This window comes from Motacilla alba, chromosome Z, assembly GCF_015832195.1.
Source record: "Motacilla alba alba isolate MOTALB_02 chromosome Z, Motacilla_alba_V1.0_pri, whole genome shotgun sequence".
Taxonomy (NCBI): domain Eukaryota; kingdom Metazoa; phylum Chordata; class Aves; order Passeriformes; family Motacillidae; genus Motacilla; species Motacilla alba.
Genome location: NC_052046.1, coordinates 110,353 through 125,920, shown reverse-complemented (window position 1 = coordinate 125,920; position 15,568 = coordinate 110,353). Strand labels below are relative to the sequence as shown.

Genomic DNA, 15,568 nt, shown 5'->3' with positions numbered 1-15,568 from the left:
GTCTCTGTAAGAAAACATGTTTTCTTGCCTTGCCCATCAGTTCATTCCCAGACTGAGCAAAGAGAACTCGGTGGTAGTAGCATCTGTTGATGGAAGAGTTCTGTTAAACTCCATCTGCCTGCCATCTCTAGGATGTTCAAACTGGGGTGTATATATAAGGTAAAAAAGGTATTATTAGAATTCTGATGTATCACAAACTAGAGTGGATTTAGTTATGTAAGATGGACATTTTTGGACAACTCTAAGAAGTAATAAAAAAATCTCATGAGTAGAGAGATGATGCTCAGCAGTTGCTTTTTCAGCCTGCATTATTATTTGCACCCATGCAGTGCAAGATGGAGATTTTTGACTGATCTGAAGACAAGCCAGTTCTTACACGGTGGCTGCGTGGGAGCCTAACTTCTGAAGCAGTGGTTTCAGAGGTGAAAGGACAAAGAGGAAAGATCCCTGGGGCTGGAAGGGAGGATGACGACCACCCCAGACAACGTGAGTCTATAATTTGGCCAAGCAGGTGCAGGCAGCCCCCAGCACTGTCACTAGTGACAGCAGCAGGTGCCTTGCCATTGGCTGGTGGTGGCCAGTGCACTGCGTGGGACAGCCACGCTCAAGCACGGCAGCTGGGGGAACATGTGCCCTGAACCTCGTGTCCCACAGGGAGCCGTGCTCTGTCATTGGGGGACCCTTCCAGGCTGGGGCTGGAAGCTGTAGCTGTAGCTGCTGCAGCTGTTCTTTTACATGAAACAAGTCAAGAGCCTGCCCACCTGTACTGCAGAGGGGAAGGACATCTGAGACTGCTAATCTGGCTGATGGAACTAAGCATGGGCTGATGCTGAGCAGTGAAACCCTTGGGGCTGGACGCTGCTCTGGTGGCTGTCCCCTCCCCTGTACCCAAGAGATCATCCTGGTCTCTTCTCTCCCTTTCTGAATGGGAGAGGGTTGTCCCTAGTGCTGGCATGTCCGAGGAGCAGTGTGGCATGCCGTAGGGTGGTGCGGTATGCCAGCACAAGTGTTTTTCTAACTCAGGTGCCCTCTAAAGTATTTTTGGTAGTGTAGGTCGTTGGGTACTTCTAACACTTCTGTGGAGTAGCAGAGCACTTAGCAGGTGGGGAGTGCAGCAGCTTCCCTCCCTCTTGCCATGCTAACACTGGCAAAGTCATTTTTGGAGCATGGGTAAGCCCAGTAAGGATTTAGTGAACTGGCAAGGACAGGATGTGTACCTTGGGCTAGGGGACTGCCTGCAGTAGACCTTGGGGGTCAGGTTGTCAGGAGAGGGAAGCTGCCAACAAGCTGTTGTTTGAGCTGCAGCCAATAGCCAGCTGTTATTAAATCCTGTCTGGTGGGAGAATCACCAAAGAGACAGCAGTATTTGCAATTTGAAAGAAGTTAAAATGGTGATAACAACTCCCGTCTGTCCTAGGAAGGGACCAAAAACCAGGACATGCCAGCCACCAGCCCCCACGGGGGGGGGCATCTCTTGCCGATCACTGTGTGTTCAGAGATTTGTTCAGTAGACTTTTATGGCAGCAGACAGGAAAGCTTGCAACATGGGAAGTAGTCTTGTTACACAAACTAAATGGAATTTGTATAATCCTGACTCATCTTCGGTAGGTGGGGATGAATCAGATGTCCTTTTTCCAGCAGGAGATGCCAAGGACCAGAATGGAAAGTATGAGTGCTTGAAAGGCTCCCTGGCCATGCTGTCCACAAACCAGGAAGGCGCCTTGATTTTAACTTTGCTTTCATTGTAGGAAGATCATCACAGACAGCTTGGAATCAGGAACCACAGCCAGGCTGAGCTGCTGCTGCCACCCTCATCTGTGAGGACAGCATTTCCTGAAGTAAACAGAGGAAAAGTGGCAGAAAAATCACTCTTGGGTTCCTCCTTCTTTTATTATGTGCTTATTCCATTTTCCAGAGAAGGCTCTGGAAAGGCAGAAGTGCAAGCACAGCTGCTGCTGGTCCCGAGCGCCTGTGTGCCTTTTCCTGCAGAGGGGCAGCACCTCTTGTGTCACACAGCACCATCATCCCCAGCACCCCTCTCCCCAGCTGTCCAGGTGGCAGCCCTGAGGGACCAGCAGGAAGCCCGCCAAGCTGTGTGATTTGGGATGGATTTCTTTAGCTCATTGACACCTGGAGCTACGCAATGTCTCCTACTTCCTAAGGCCCTCCCAAAGAAGCAAGGGTGCAGCTGTGCCTGCTGTGTCTGTTCTCACAGACACAGAACCCACTTGGGTTCTGGAATACAGTGTCTTCTCTCACTTCTTGGTCTCCTCTTCCAAGAAAGAAGTGTGTGGAGCACAGAGATGATGTCTGGCCCTGCTCATGCCCATAAGTCATGGCAGCAGTTGTCACACCTTGCAGGACCACATATGTAAACTGCTGGCAGCTTCTGTCCTCTACTTCTCTGCTTGAAGTGATGTATTGGGTAGTTTGGTAGGATATATACTCAGCTATACTAAGATTTTCTGAGAAAATTCATTAGATATTAGATAACATCTAGGACAAAATGTAAGTCTTACAGCAACGCTTGCTCTCCTTGTGTGGTTTGCGGGATCACTGCATGGGTATTACTCATCTCCCAAGCCGTGTTCAGGTTCAGCGCTCTCTTTTTGCGGGGTGAATGCATGGAACACACAGCACAGGAGCTGTTGATGGCACCATCTGCAAAAGCCTAATGGCTCATTCATTAAGCAGTGGGAACCGGGACCGCCACAGTCTAATCAGATATTGTATGATGAATAATTCAGAAATAATCCTCGTATACTTGAATAAATATAAGGAGGAGGAAGGAAAAAGCCCCACACATATGGCACGTTAAGGGAACAAAACAGGCATTCTTCAATGTGCCAGGCTGCTGAGCTCTGTGGTACTGATGGTAATCATGCAGGTGGCTAATTCCTGATGAGGAAGTGACTGAGGGGTTCTGGCCCAGCACTCGGAACATGTTTGTAAGTGGAAAAGAGAACAGTGTCACAGAAAATACAAAAATCCACCAGCCTTGCATTCTGCAATATGCCTGTGGTTGTTTTGTGTTGTGTAAGCAGGTGGGGGACTGAGATTGAGGCTGGCTTGAGGCTGTGCTCTTTGTGCTGCTGGAAAGATGGCTGTGATGAGGTGTGTGCTGTCCCTCAGCAGCTCCTGCCTGCACATCCTGAGCTGCTGGTCTGGCTAGAGTACTGGTGTGATGCACTCAGCACTGAGTGCCCAGTGCTCAGGGAGCCTCAGGGTGGTAGATGCTGTATAAATGGAGTATACAGACATAAAGTATTAGAGTACATATTTTTTCACCAGAGCCTGTAGTGACAGGGCAAGGGGATGACAGTTTTAAATGGACAGAGGGCAGGATTAGATTGGAAGTAAGGAACAAATTCTTCCCTCTCAGGGCAGTGAGACGCTGGCAGATTGCCCAGAGGAGCTGTTGCTGCCCTGCCTCTGGGGAGCAGTCAAATTTCTGCTGCTGCTCCTCTGAGAGTAGTCAGTTTCTCCAAAAACGGTACTCCTGTGCAGAAGAAATGCCTCCCCAACTTTTGACAATCATCAAGTCATACAGGTTTTTCTATTTCATTTTTCCTATTTCATATCTAGAAATGCTTGGGCTTGAAGGCATGCTTTTGCCAACAGATGTAACCCTGTGACAGTGCCTTCAGCTGTCTGCCTTGAATGCCAGTGTCACCGCTTGGCAGCTTGAGGATGAGCCAGCAAGTGCTGCAGGCATATGGCCTGTGTACCAGGCCTGCTGCATGTGCAACACTGAGTCTCATATATGTGCAGATCTTGAGCAAAGCCCTTTTTTTTCCCACTGGGAATACACTTCATACTATAGTTCATATGTAGGTGAGTGCCTGAGGTGTGTGTGTTCTGCTCTTGCCTGTTCAGAGGAGCTGGGACCTCTCAGCATGGCACAGCACGGTGTTACCTCATACGTCATACCTCATACATGTGCAAAAACTGAGGTATTGACTGCAACTCCTCACAAACAGAACTGTTTTAAGCCCATGATCCTCACTAACCAACTCTGATTTCTTTGGATAATGCTTAGTTTGCTCTGGTTTGTTAACGGCCAGAAAAAAAGGTATAATTAGGCCCTGACAAATCCTCTTGGCTTTGTATTATTTCTAAATCAGTATCTCTTTTACAGATGATTAAAAATGGGAGTCTCTTGTTGTTCAAGACATTGCAGTATTTGGGCCTTTACAGTATTTAACATCTTGAGAGTCATTAGGGTTTCTCACTCTTCATGCTACTTGGGCATTGCAAATGTTCACTCTGTAGTTAAAGATTCTCTCCTTGCAGAGATGGATAGCATGAGTTGCCATCTTCCATGAACACATTCTTTAAATCTGGGGGAAACTGCCTGTTGCGGAGATATTCCTCACAAACACTGCTCTGGGCAGTGTTTGTAGATTTCTGCCTACCAAAGTCCTTCATCTTATCTCCTATGAGATCACCTTCTGTTAATAAAACTCATAATTTTAAAAAGCAATCCTGGGGGTTTAGTCCAAAATGTAATAGAAGATATATTTTAATAACCAGGAAAGGAAAATGATTTTTTTCCTCAAGAAAATACCTAGAGATTAGTGATAGGAGCATCTGAAAAGAGGAAGTTTAATTGTAAGCTGGCCTTTAAATATTGAATGTTTAAATATATGTGGTTAAAGGAAAGTACCACTGCATTCTAAACAGTGATAAAAAGAAAAATACAAATATTCTAAAACAAGAAATATAAGCTTCTGCTCTGCTCTTGTTGATCACATGTTACAAGAAATTTTATGGTGAAAAAAGCAATGGAATTAACAAACACTATTAAGCATTTGCCAGAAGTTGTAAAGCTATTTCTCTGAAAACAAATTTAGGATTGGAAATATGGAATCTGTATTTTACCCTTCTTGCTTTAAGTTAAGCATGTTTTGTTAGCTAGAAAGGAAATGTTATCTTATTGTTCTGTTCCCCAAAAGTGGGAAGGACAAAACAGGCAGTATTTATTCTGACATTAAAAAAAAAACAAATGTAAATTGACTTCAGTTTTTATTGTGTCAATCCACCTCCAAAATCCTCTTTGGTCCCAGCACATCTTTAAAGTGCAGAAGCTCTGTTTGATGCAGTTAAAATTGATCCCTGTACAGAAGGCATGAAATGAATACACCACTGTTCAGAGTTCTGAATTTCAAGAGCCTTAAAATCCTTAGAAGTTAAATAATTAAGAAGTTATTATTGCACTCAAGTTCAGCATTCACTGTGGCATCAAAGTGTTCTGAGTTGGCAGCACTCCTTGCTGACTGCTCAGAAGGAACAGCAGGCTGCACTGGAGGCATTTCCCAGGGAAAGAAAAGGAGGGGCTCAAGGTTCCCAGAGAAAGAAGTACGAGCTGTGGGACTCTGCAGGTGTCAGCACAGGGGACCAGGAGATCCCATCTCAGAGCTGGAGTCCAGCTGGAAGGATCCACTGGTGATGGTGTCACTGGCTGGGTTGGAGATTGTCCATGTGAGGACAGCAGGGCTGGGGACTTTGAACCTGGCTGCTGCAAAGCCAAGGGATAAAACAGGGTAACTTAAACAAGGAGAATTTCTTCCACCACAGGTTCTAAGGATTATGTGTTTCTGGGAGAGTGTCTGGGAGAGTGAACAGGACCTCTGGTCTAAGACTTCAGAGCCAAGACATAAGGTCAACAGGCCAAAAACTCCCAATGCAGAAGTGACTGCAGGGACCCTCATGGTGCTGAACCTCTTTTTTTGTGTGCTTGAATTAAAAAAACACTGGACAAGTGCTATCAGCCTGGCACGACTTGTAAAATATACTTTAAATTCTCTTCATTTTATGTATTTTAAGTCAAATACTTAGGGTGACAGACTTTTTCTCCTATGGAGTTGTCAAGGACACCTGGCTGGAAGGAAAACTAGTAGATTTGTGTGAAAGGCAGCACATGCAAGGACCTTTGGTGCCATGTATGAACTGTGAAATCAATTAACATTTCAGATATTAATACCAGAGTAGTAGTAGCAGCTGCCATCTTCTTTTATGCTATTATGCAGGCCGACCACGGAAATTCAATGTAAGTAAAGAGAGTGTAATTTTCACTTCTTTAATCAAATCAGTTTACTGGTGAATTGGGAAGAAATAGGGTATTGTAATTATCACGGCCTAATTCTACAAGTCACCTGCAGGATGAGCCCAAGGCTTGTGCAAGCTGAATTGCATGACCCTTCTTGAACAATAAAACTAGTGCACAAATCCACTTTTATATAATCCTAAAATCGATTTATTATATTACAATTCAAATCAGTAGAACCTATGTTCTGCTGCTGTTTTGGTTCATTGGAATAAGTTAGAATTTTTATGTGGAAGCAGGATTGGAGCAGCCAGGGTACGGCACGATGGGTAATTTCCTGCCCTACCGATACCTGCGGGCACAGCTACTGGGACAGCTTGCCAGAAGGAGCTGTGCTTGTGCAGGACACCTTTGGGACTCTGCTGCCTTCCTAACAGGCTCGTAAGAGACGCTAATACACCAGAGGCTAATGCACTAATACACATTATTTTATCTAGATTATTTAGATAATCTAGATAATCTGTATGCCCATAGCGTAAATTTGAGACGGGTGTTATGTGTTTAAAGCCATTAGTATGCTTCAATAAAGCGATTCGCGTGCAAAACTTTACATTCTGAAAATGGTGCTGCACGGTGATAACGGAGAGGGCGGATCTCGTCCTGCCGTTCCTAGCAATGGCGATGCCGCCAGGATGCTGCGCAGCCAACAAAGGCGGCCGGGCAGGGGCAGCGCACGGGCCGCAGGCGCTGTGCAGGCGGGCCCGAGAGTGCCCGGGTAAGGGGGTGTGGAAGGAAAGGCAGCATCGCTCCGGGACACGGTTCCCGGCCGCGCCCCGGGACCTTGGGGGTGACCCCGGTCGGGCCCGGGCACAGCGGCCGCAGCGCCGGCGGAGGGGCTGAACCGCCAGAGCTGGCAGCGTGTGGCTCCTCCCGTCCTTTGTTGGCCTGCAACCGGAGCAGCGGCCGCGGGCTCTTTCCCGGCTGCCCTTCGAGGCCTGAGGCGCTCGGGCACGGGGAGAGCCCGGCGGGCCCCGGGGAGCGTCTCCCACGGCAGCCGGGCGGCGCCCGCTCTGGCGCGGAGGAGATCGGCCCCGGCGGCCGGCGCGGTTCTGCCCGCCGGCACCGCTCGGAAACCCCCCCGAGCTGTGCGGGCTGCGGGAGGCCGCGACCCGGCCCCGGCCCCGCGGCGCTCGGCGGCCCCGCAGCCTCCCCGCCCCCGGCACTCTCCAGGGAGCCGTTCCACACGGAATCACACGGGAGCGTCTCCCCATCTGTGCCGCCGAGCACCCCCACCCCCACCGCCCAGCCCCGCAGCCTCCTGCCATTATGTTCCTCCGACGCGGGGCCGGGCCGCACCGCGGGCCGTAGCCCTGCCCGAGCCCGCCGGCTCCGGCCGCAGCAGGTGTGTCGCATGGGGACCGGAGGTTGCATGCTATGGGGTCGCTTCCTCCCTGCCCGGCGGCGGCCGGAGCCCCGGGGGCACCCGTGCAGGGAATGCCCGGGCTGGCGGCTCCGGGCCGGCCGGGCGGGGGCGGATCGTTCTCCCCGCCGCCGAAGGGGCCACGGCCTCTCTTCCCCGGCCGTCCCCAGGGTTCGCAAGGCCCGCTCGGACAGGGCCAACTCGGGTCGGGAGCGCGCAGACCCGCGGGGAGGTGCCCGGGGCCGCGGCAGCCCGGAGGAGGGAGCGGCCCCCCGGACCGAGGGGCCGAGGGAGGGCCGGCCGCGGTTGCGGCCGCAACAGCCTGTGCAGGGAAGACGGGCCGAGGCAGCGGAAGAACATGGTGGTTCTCCCCAGAACGGGGTGGGGATGAGGGATGCGAAGAAGGTGTCTCCGCAGGGAGGGGTGCAGGGTTGTGCCCGAGACCTCTGTTCAGTTGCAGGTGCAGCCAGGGGCAGAGGGGCTTTGTCGGGGTCGCCGACCCAGCCGGCGGGAGCCCTGCAGAGCAGCATCTCCCGCAGCCTCCGAGAGGAGGGGGTTTCAGCGCGTGGGCGGAGGTGGTTACTGGTGTTCCAGAGCAAGGGTGAGTAGCCAAGAGGAGCGGGGTGGCTGCTGTCTCGGTCTGGGTGCCTGTCAGCCATGCAGGAGGAAGGCCCTTGCGTGGCCGAGGTGAAGGGGAGCGGGCAGGAGCAGAGCGGCCACGGGCACAGGTGGGTGCGGACCCCCGGAGCGGCGTGGGCACCGCAAGGGGCTGAGACCCTGAGCAGGCATCGCCTGAGAAACGCAGGGCCGGGCAGGCGGTCGGTCCGCACAATCTCTGCGGGGTGGGAGCTGCGCAGAGCCTGACCGGGCCTCCCCAGCCGGCGGGTGCAAGCCGGGGGGGCTGCCCAGCCGTGGGGCTGTAGCTCGCTGCTTCTCAAGGCCTCCAGCATAGTCGAATAGCAAAGGAGAAAAAAAAAAAATTAGCGTAGCAGCCAAGACGGTGCTGCGAGGAGGGGGCAAAGGAACTATTTTGTAGGCATCTTGCTGCTGCGGAAATGGATTTCTTGAGGGGAGGGAGGCGCATTTGTGGGTACTCTATAGTAATGCTGCTCAGAGCACAGAAAATGCCACTCGGGCGGCCCCAGATGGAACGAGGAATGGAGAGGGCAGATGGGAGAAGCCCTTGATCGGGCACCCCATGGCCGTGGGCATGAGGGGGCAGATGTGATGTGTGTGAGTAGCCACCCCTCATCTGGGGGAGCAGAGGGGCAGCAGCCCGGGTTAGCAGCCTGTCTCCCAGGGCTGTGGCCGAGCCTGCCTGGTGCTGCAAGAGAGATCCTATGAGGATTTTTATTGCGGTCTCTTTGTTAGCTACAGACAGGCACGCACACACAGCTCTCAGCCAGGTTGTGGGAGGTAAGTGGGGGAGGCGAGCAAGGGAGCGTGTGGGGGGCTCTGGGGAGCAGGGGCCGCGTGGGCCGGGCAGGAGGGGAGCTGGGGCACAGGGCTGTGCCGGTCCCACGCCACACAAAAACCAGCCCCTGCGATTTTCAGGGTCTTGTTGGCAACTCAGCGAGGGTTGCCATAGCTTTTTATGTAGGGTGACCAGAACCGGCTGGAACTGGTTTGAGGCAGATCAGCTCCTGAACACAATGCAGTCACTGAGCTACTACACTGGGATAGCTTCCTCCCTTCATGGCAGCCAAAAGCAGAGGAGCTTGCAGAAAGATACCATCCCAAAACAGTATGTGAATGCACACTTTAGACACACAGCACTGGTATGTGGCTAACGTAGTCATAAAGGTTTCTGTATGTAAATGTACATATTTGCAGTAACTGAGATTACTTTGGCTTTTTGTGCCTTTTTATGCTTAAGGAATGGGCAAGAGCTGAGATTTATGACCCTTACTAAAATATTTTTGCTTTGCAAGGGTGGGACACTGGTTATGCAGTCTATTTTAAAACTAAACTAAATAAAATGGATTGAATTATTTGTAATTGTAGATATGCTTGTGACTGAGGATGCTTTGCATGCTGTTTTATTTACAGGGTGCTGTCTTGTGGTTTGCTTCCTTAGGAAACATTAATGGGGTGGGGGGGGGAGTTGCTGTGCCTTTCTTAAAGGCCAGAAGGAAACAATATTGTTGTAGAATTGTGCATAAAAGCATTGAAACGATGCTGTAAGGCATACTCATTTTCCCTTTTTTTTTCTTGTAGGCCTATTGATTGGGGCTGCCTTTAACCCTTTGGTGTTTGCAGAGGTAATGCGGCTGTGGCAGTAACTGAGCACTGGCTAAAAAAATCCCTCAAAGGTCAAGGTTCACAAGGTGAGACTGGTGGTTTGGGCTGAATAGAACAATAGCTTGGAGTTACATCCTGATTGCACACTTGGCACATTAGGAAGGAGACAATTGTTTAAGAGTTAATGAAGAAATGCTATTAAGGTCCTCCAGTTTTAAAAGGATTAAAGCTATTATTTGTAAAGACTTACTGATATCTTGGCTAAATACGGTATTTTCATTGAAATATATCCAGATAAACTTTTTTTCACAGTGTAGTGATACGGAATAGGCCTCTAAATGACAATCATGAATTGCCGACCAGTTGTGGCAGGGAGCTGTTCTGTGCTGTGTTAAGAGACTCACACATGCAGGATTTGCTGTCTGATTATTTACATGTTGTTGTCTGACCACATCTCAGTGACCCAATACTTGGTTTCTAATTAAGGTCTTCAGCGTTAAACACGTACTTTTAATATCACCTACAGAGAAAAAACCTGTGCAAAAGAAATAGTATGGATGGCTTTTCTTAAACTTTTGTAACCTGGGGAGGATTTTGCAGCAGCCAAGTGGAAAGATGTATTTTAGGGGCTGGATGGAGCTCCAGTAGTGTGAATTATAATATTGTGCATAGGAAACCGGATGGGCAGTGCAGCAGCTGCAGAGGGGTGACTGCTTTTAACTTAAAGCAATGGATAATGGATAGCATTTTTAGTTTTTCTTTCTCAATTAGAAAATACAAAATGTGTACTTAGATTTGAGCTGACATTTTTATCTTGTAGTGAAATCTGAAGGATTCAGCGAGAGGGAGAGGGGCAGAGAAAAGGAAGCAGTAATGAATCTAGCGAAGGAAAGAACAAAGGCTGTTAGAGCTTGCACAGTGGATCACTAAACATTTTGCCTGGGGGATTCTTTTGCTAGAACTGTTACTTGCTATAACAGGAAATCAGCAACTCTAGAATCCTAACCAGTGTGATTTTTAAAAAAATCTTCCCAGTCCTGGCTGTGTTAGCTGGTTTGCTAACCTACAATCAAGATAATATGGAGGCAGAACATTGGAAATATTCTGTTGTGGTGTGAAATGAGGGTCCTTTCCTCTGTGCTCAGCAGAATAGACAGTCCTAAAAGCCTTGAGAGGTTGTGGATACTGGGTAAGTTGTGTGCTGGCTGCTGAGGCAGGGTGACAATACAAGGAAACCTTTTTGTTTCTGACTGCAGTAGATTACGTAAGGCACTGAGCTATTAATCGTAGAAAAGTGAAAATAGCATGCTAACATTTGGCCTGAAATTCTGGGTTTGTGAGCTTTACTGCAGCTGTGATAAGTTGTTTTTCAGGTTCGATAGAGCAGTGAATAGCTTGTGGCAGAGCAGAGTGCCTGACAGATCACTGTGCTGATTTCTGCTCCTGTTCTTCAGCATCAGGATGCAGAGGGTCTATATTTGGCTATAGATGTCTGTGGCAGAATGATGCTGCAAACAGGAATTCTTGTTGTATGGTAGGAATAGGATCTCTTCCTGATGAGGGTGCATGTTCTTTTCCAAGTGTCAGCTAAAATTCATATATTACACAAGAGCATCTTTTGTTTTTGTTTTTTTTTTTTCCTTCTGCCAGAATAGTAGGCAGCTTTAAAATTTTAAGTTCTTGGACTGTGACAGAATTCCTTGAATCTGTTTTGTTTGGGTTTTTGAATGCTATCTGTATTATGAATTTTTATTTTTAGCAAAGGAGATTTTGAATTTGCAGGGATTTTTGGTGGCTGTAAGATGAGAAAACTGAATAGATGGAGTCTGCAGTGTTCTTGGTGAGTTATCTTTTTTCAGTCTAGTAATATCCGTAAATGCTCTTCATCAGGAGATTTGGATTGTGCACGCAGGCCAGCTTTCCAGCAGCAAATGCTAATGCTGGAGGGCTGGTCTTCTGTATCAGCACCCAGGATCTTATTTTGCATTGGTCACAGTTATTTGATCTTCAGAATGAGGGTAAGGATTTATCACATTCCAAGTCCCTTTGGAATGAATTGATTAACTGTTGTTTTCCTAGCCATATGCCTATGTCTTGAAATACAAATATGCACCAGAGTACCAGGAATATATGTTTAGAAAAACCCAAACTTGACCCTAATGTTCTCAGGCCTGCTTGTTGCCCTGATGGGCCCTGCCTCGCTGGGAGAGCTCCCTGAGAGGCTACAGCTGCTCATGCTCTGCTTCGGCCACAATTGTCATCCACTTCCAAAAGAGTACCTTAAAGAAAAGAGGTGGGAAGCTTTTGCCATTTAGAATGTAATTCCAGTCTGCATTCGTTTGGGAATCTCAACATTTTCTTCATTGTTGTTGTGCATTTGAATTATTCACATGGTACTGCCCCAGCCTATTTTTCATACAGAAGTACAAAATTAAGCCATTATTGTAATTAATTTCTAAGTAGACTAGAAGAAGAGTGGTATGTAGATTTCCCTGCTTTTCAGGAATTCATCTCTGTTTTAGGAGGGATTTGGGAAGTAGGTAGACCCAAACCCTGGCCTGAATCTCTTCATAAATACAAGTGGTTTTCATGTGGCCATCTGTAGCTGGGGATGGCCTGTTCAGCCCCATTTTGTGCATTCCTTACTCATGTATTGAAACATCCCTGCTCTTTTTGCCAGCCAAAGGCTGATTGTCCTGAACTTTGAACCATCTGCGTGTGGTTCTCTTCATACTGTGCTAGCAGTGGTTCAGACTCCAGAAGATTCCCCTCCTCCTTCCCGTCTTGTTTTCTCATACTCAAAGAGAACCTGAAATACCCAGTTCAAAAATTGATGTGTTGGACTACAGGATGAGGCTCCTAAGGAGTCATAAACTACAAGTAACACTATTTTGGCTGTCAGAGCGGTGGATTAAGTCTTTTACTCATTGAGTCTTGAGCATGGAAGCAAATTGGATTTTCCCCTTTTTTGAAGGCAGGTGGATATGGTATATAATATAGAAAAAGTAGGCTCTTGGGATAAATTTTAACTGTAAAACACCCCATACTTCACAAAGATGTTTACATTAGGACTGGCATGACCTTACTGATGCTGTGGATGCTAAATGGATGCTAAATAAGACCGTTACTCTAAGAAATCGAAAATTCCTAGGGTAAGAATTACTTTGCATGTTACAAAAGGAATTTCTGTGATTTGTGGAACTGGGTGTTTGTCTGGGTTTTGCAACAGTAGCAGGTCATGGCTGCTTTGATAGTGAAAAGGAACCTGTTCATTATGTATATGAGCATGAGAGCCATTGCTGACTGTGGTTGAAGTGGCCTCTTGCACATCCCACTTGCCTGCTGAGTATTTCAAACCAGGCAAGCTGTGATTGGAAATGTGGTTCCCATTTCCTGAAGAAGGTTTTGTGGTTAGATTAGCATATTGTTTTGTCTGTCTTTACAACTCTTGGCTTTCAGAGCAAATGACTGGAAGTGTAAGTCAGTCATAATTACTAATAACCAATGAACTGCTCATAATCTGTGTATTAAGATGAAGTTTCTCTAATGTTAGGATATACGTTACTGTAATGCTTATTGAACCCCTTATGTCTTCTCTACCTGATGAAATTTCTCGTCACAACAATACAGAAACCAAAGCCCAAAAAAGTATGGGTTTATGCTGGTTAGGCTGGTATTGCTTCCTGTGTAGGCATTTTCTTCCAGAATGAACTTGATGTTACTTAGGCATCATTACTCTTGTTTGGAAGTGGAGTAATTATTCCAGATTACTGGAATTTTGCTCTGGAATAGTGTGTCTGCCTGGGAATCAGTAGAAGTAACAGACTAATTCCTATATATGGCTATAATAGAACCAAGACGCTGCCATGTGCCAGTCCCTGAAAAGAGGTTTCTCAGTGTTCTTCACAAAACTGGAAAGAATGCTGGTGTTTTTGGAAGAACATGCAAAAGAAAACATCTCCATCCTACAGGGTGTACAGTCCTCAAATGTATGTAGTACAAAGAGCAGTAAAAACAAGAGTTTAGGGCAGGTAAAGAAATGTAGTCACAAGAACGTGAATGCCATAGGTAGAGGAAGAATAAATTTAGTGGTTTTACTTTTTCCTTCGAGAACAAATGGATTTGCTGCTGAGGGAACTGAAGTTGAGTAATTGTCTGAACAAAAGCAAAGGAGTTAGATATTTAGGTGGGATTTGAAAGCAAAGGGTAGAATTCAGTAAGGCAGAAAAGATGGTCTGGTCCAGTTAAAGCAATTGTATAAAGTTGTTAGACTTGTGGTTTAGCTGTTTGGAAGATCTGGATGAATAGGAAGGTGAGTGTCAAGGAGGAAGAGCTGGTTGGTTCTTCAAAGGTTAAGGATTAAATAAAAGAGTAAAAATTGAGCATGTAAGACCATGCTTGTGATCCAAAAATTATAGAAGACTTCATGCATAGAAGATATTAATTGGAGAAGTACTGGGAAGGGACGAGGATTATTTGCCATTTCTGGAAAGCTTGAAGCTGTTCTTGTACCTGATAGACAAAAATTAGGGGTCTGAGCAGTTTGCAGATAGGACCTGGCTGGGAGCTGCCAGGTTATTCTATTTCCTTGTCTTCATTAGGCTGTTGAACTTCCCCAGAACCATTCTGATTCGAGCGTTTACAATTGCTTGGCTTTACCCAGAAAAGCACCTTTTAATCTCAGCAACAGCTTCTAGGCAGTTTGGTCTTTCTGTGGAGAATGCTGGGCGTAATCTGCAGGTGTCCTGAAGCCAGAGCTACAAGATAAAACTGACTTTGAAAGTAAGAAAAAATATGTATATTTCTCTGGTGTGTCCCCCCATCTCAACAGAGAACATGAAAGGGTAGGTTTGGTTTTCCTCATATGGCTAGACTTGTTCCACCTGTAACAGGTACAGTTAGAGGAGTTGAGGAGGAATGGTAACAATTCCATGCAGTAAAACAAAAAGCCAGTTCTTCAGAAGCAGCTGTTTACTTCTAAGTCCCGCTTGTCCTGCTTGCTGCTTCTGCTATCAGAAGAGAGTTCTGATGGTCTGGTTCTTGTTTCGACATAATTCCCCAACTGAGTGCTTCACTGGAATGTGGTATCAGGTGAACTGAAGTAAAAAGGCTGACTGGGAGAAGCAAGGCATGGAACGACAAGGAGTGCCTTGCTGTGGCTAAAATCTGTGCCATGTTCTTCATGCTGTTCATAGGAAACATTTGAGGAGATGTGTTTCCAAAGAAACAACAACGTAGGAAGTCATGCACACATGCTTTGGGAAAGCATGAACACAAAAAAAACCACTGCTGGTTCACCCCTAGAACTTACTTTCAGCAAGATGCTGATGCACAGATACAGGAGTGGGTGTTGTGACAGAAAAGATTCAGGGAAACCATGTACTAAGGGTATATTCAGAATCTGTTATTTTAAGTTTTTAAGACTCATTATCTTCCCAAAATTCTCTCAACCACCATCAGAAAAGCAGAACCCAGAAACATTTCACCTCCCTGCCTTGTGGCTCCCTAGGTGTGTAATTCTATTGGCCAAATTTTTTCCCTGTTACTTTTATCATTGAATGATAAGTAAGCAAAGTAATGCTTGAATTTTTAAAGAAACTGGTTTTCTGTATAACTTTTCTCAAGCATTCTCAGAGCACTTTTCAAAGAAATTCCAGTTCCTGGAAAATCATTATTTCCTGTGGAACCAAGGAGCTTGCCTTATTTCCTCTTCTGAAGTATTTACAGGCATCATGTTAGCCCAGAGAAGGAATAGATTCACAGCTCATCTGGTAGCAAAGGTGTCAGTTGATTTTCATCTTGGATAAAAGGCGGAGTTTTATCCTTAAAGGAAAGAGTTACTAAAAGGTTTGTGGAGGGGA

General features: G+C 46.9%; 1 protein-coding gene across 9 annotated transcripts in view; it reads left to right on the top strand.

Moving 5' to 3' along the window:
- Positions 1-6,912: 6,912 nt before the first annotated feature.
- Positions 6,913-15,568, top strand: part of ZNF532 (zinc finger protein 532) — a 34,136-nt gene continuing 25,480 nt past the window's right edge. The window contains exons 1-3 of one of the 9 annotated variants that reach the window (XM_038124523.1): positions 6,913-7,448; positions 7,927-8,067; positions 9,684-9,793. The gene's annotated coding sequence lies outside the window, so the exon portion shown is untranslated. The other 8 variants (XM_038124522.1, XM_038124528.1, XM_038124526.1 and 5 more) reach the window with 8 other exon arrangements.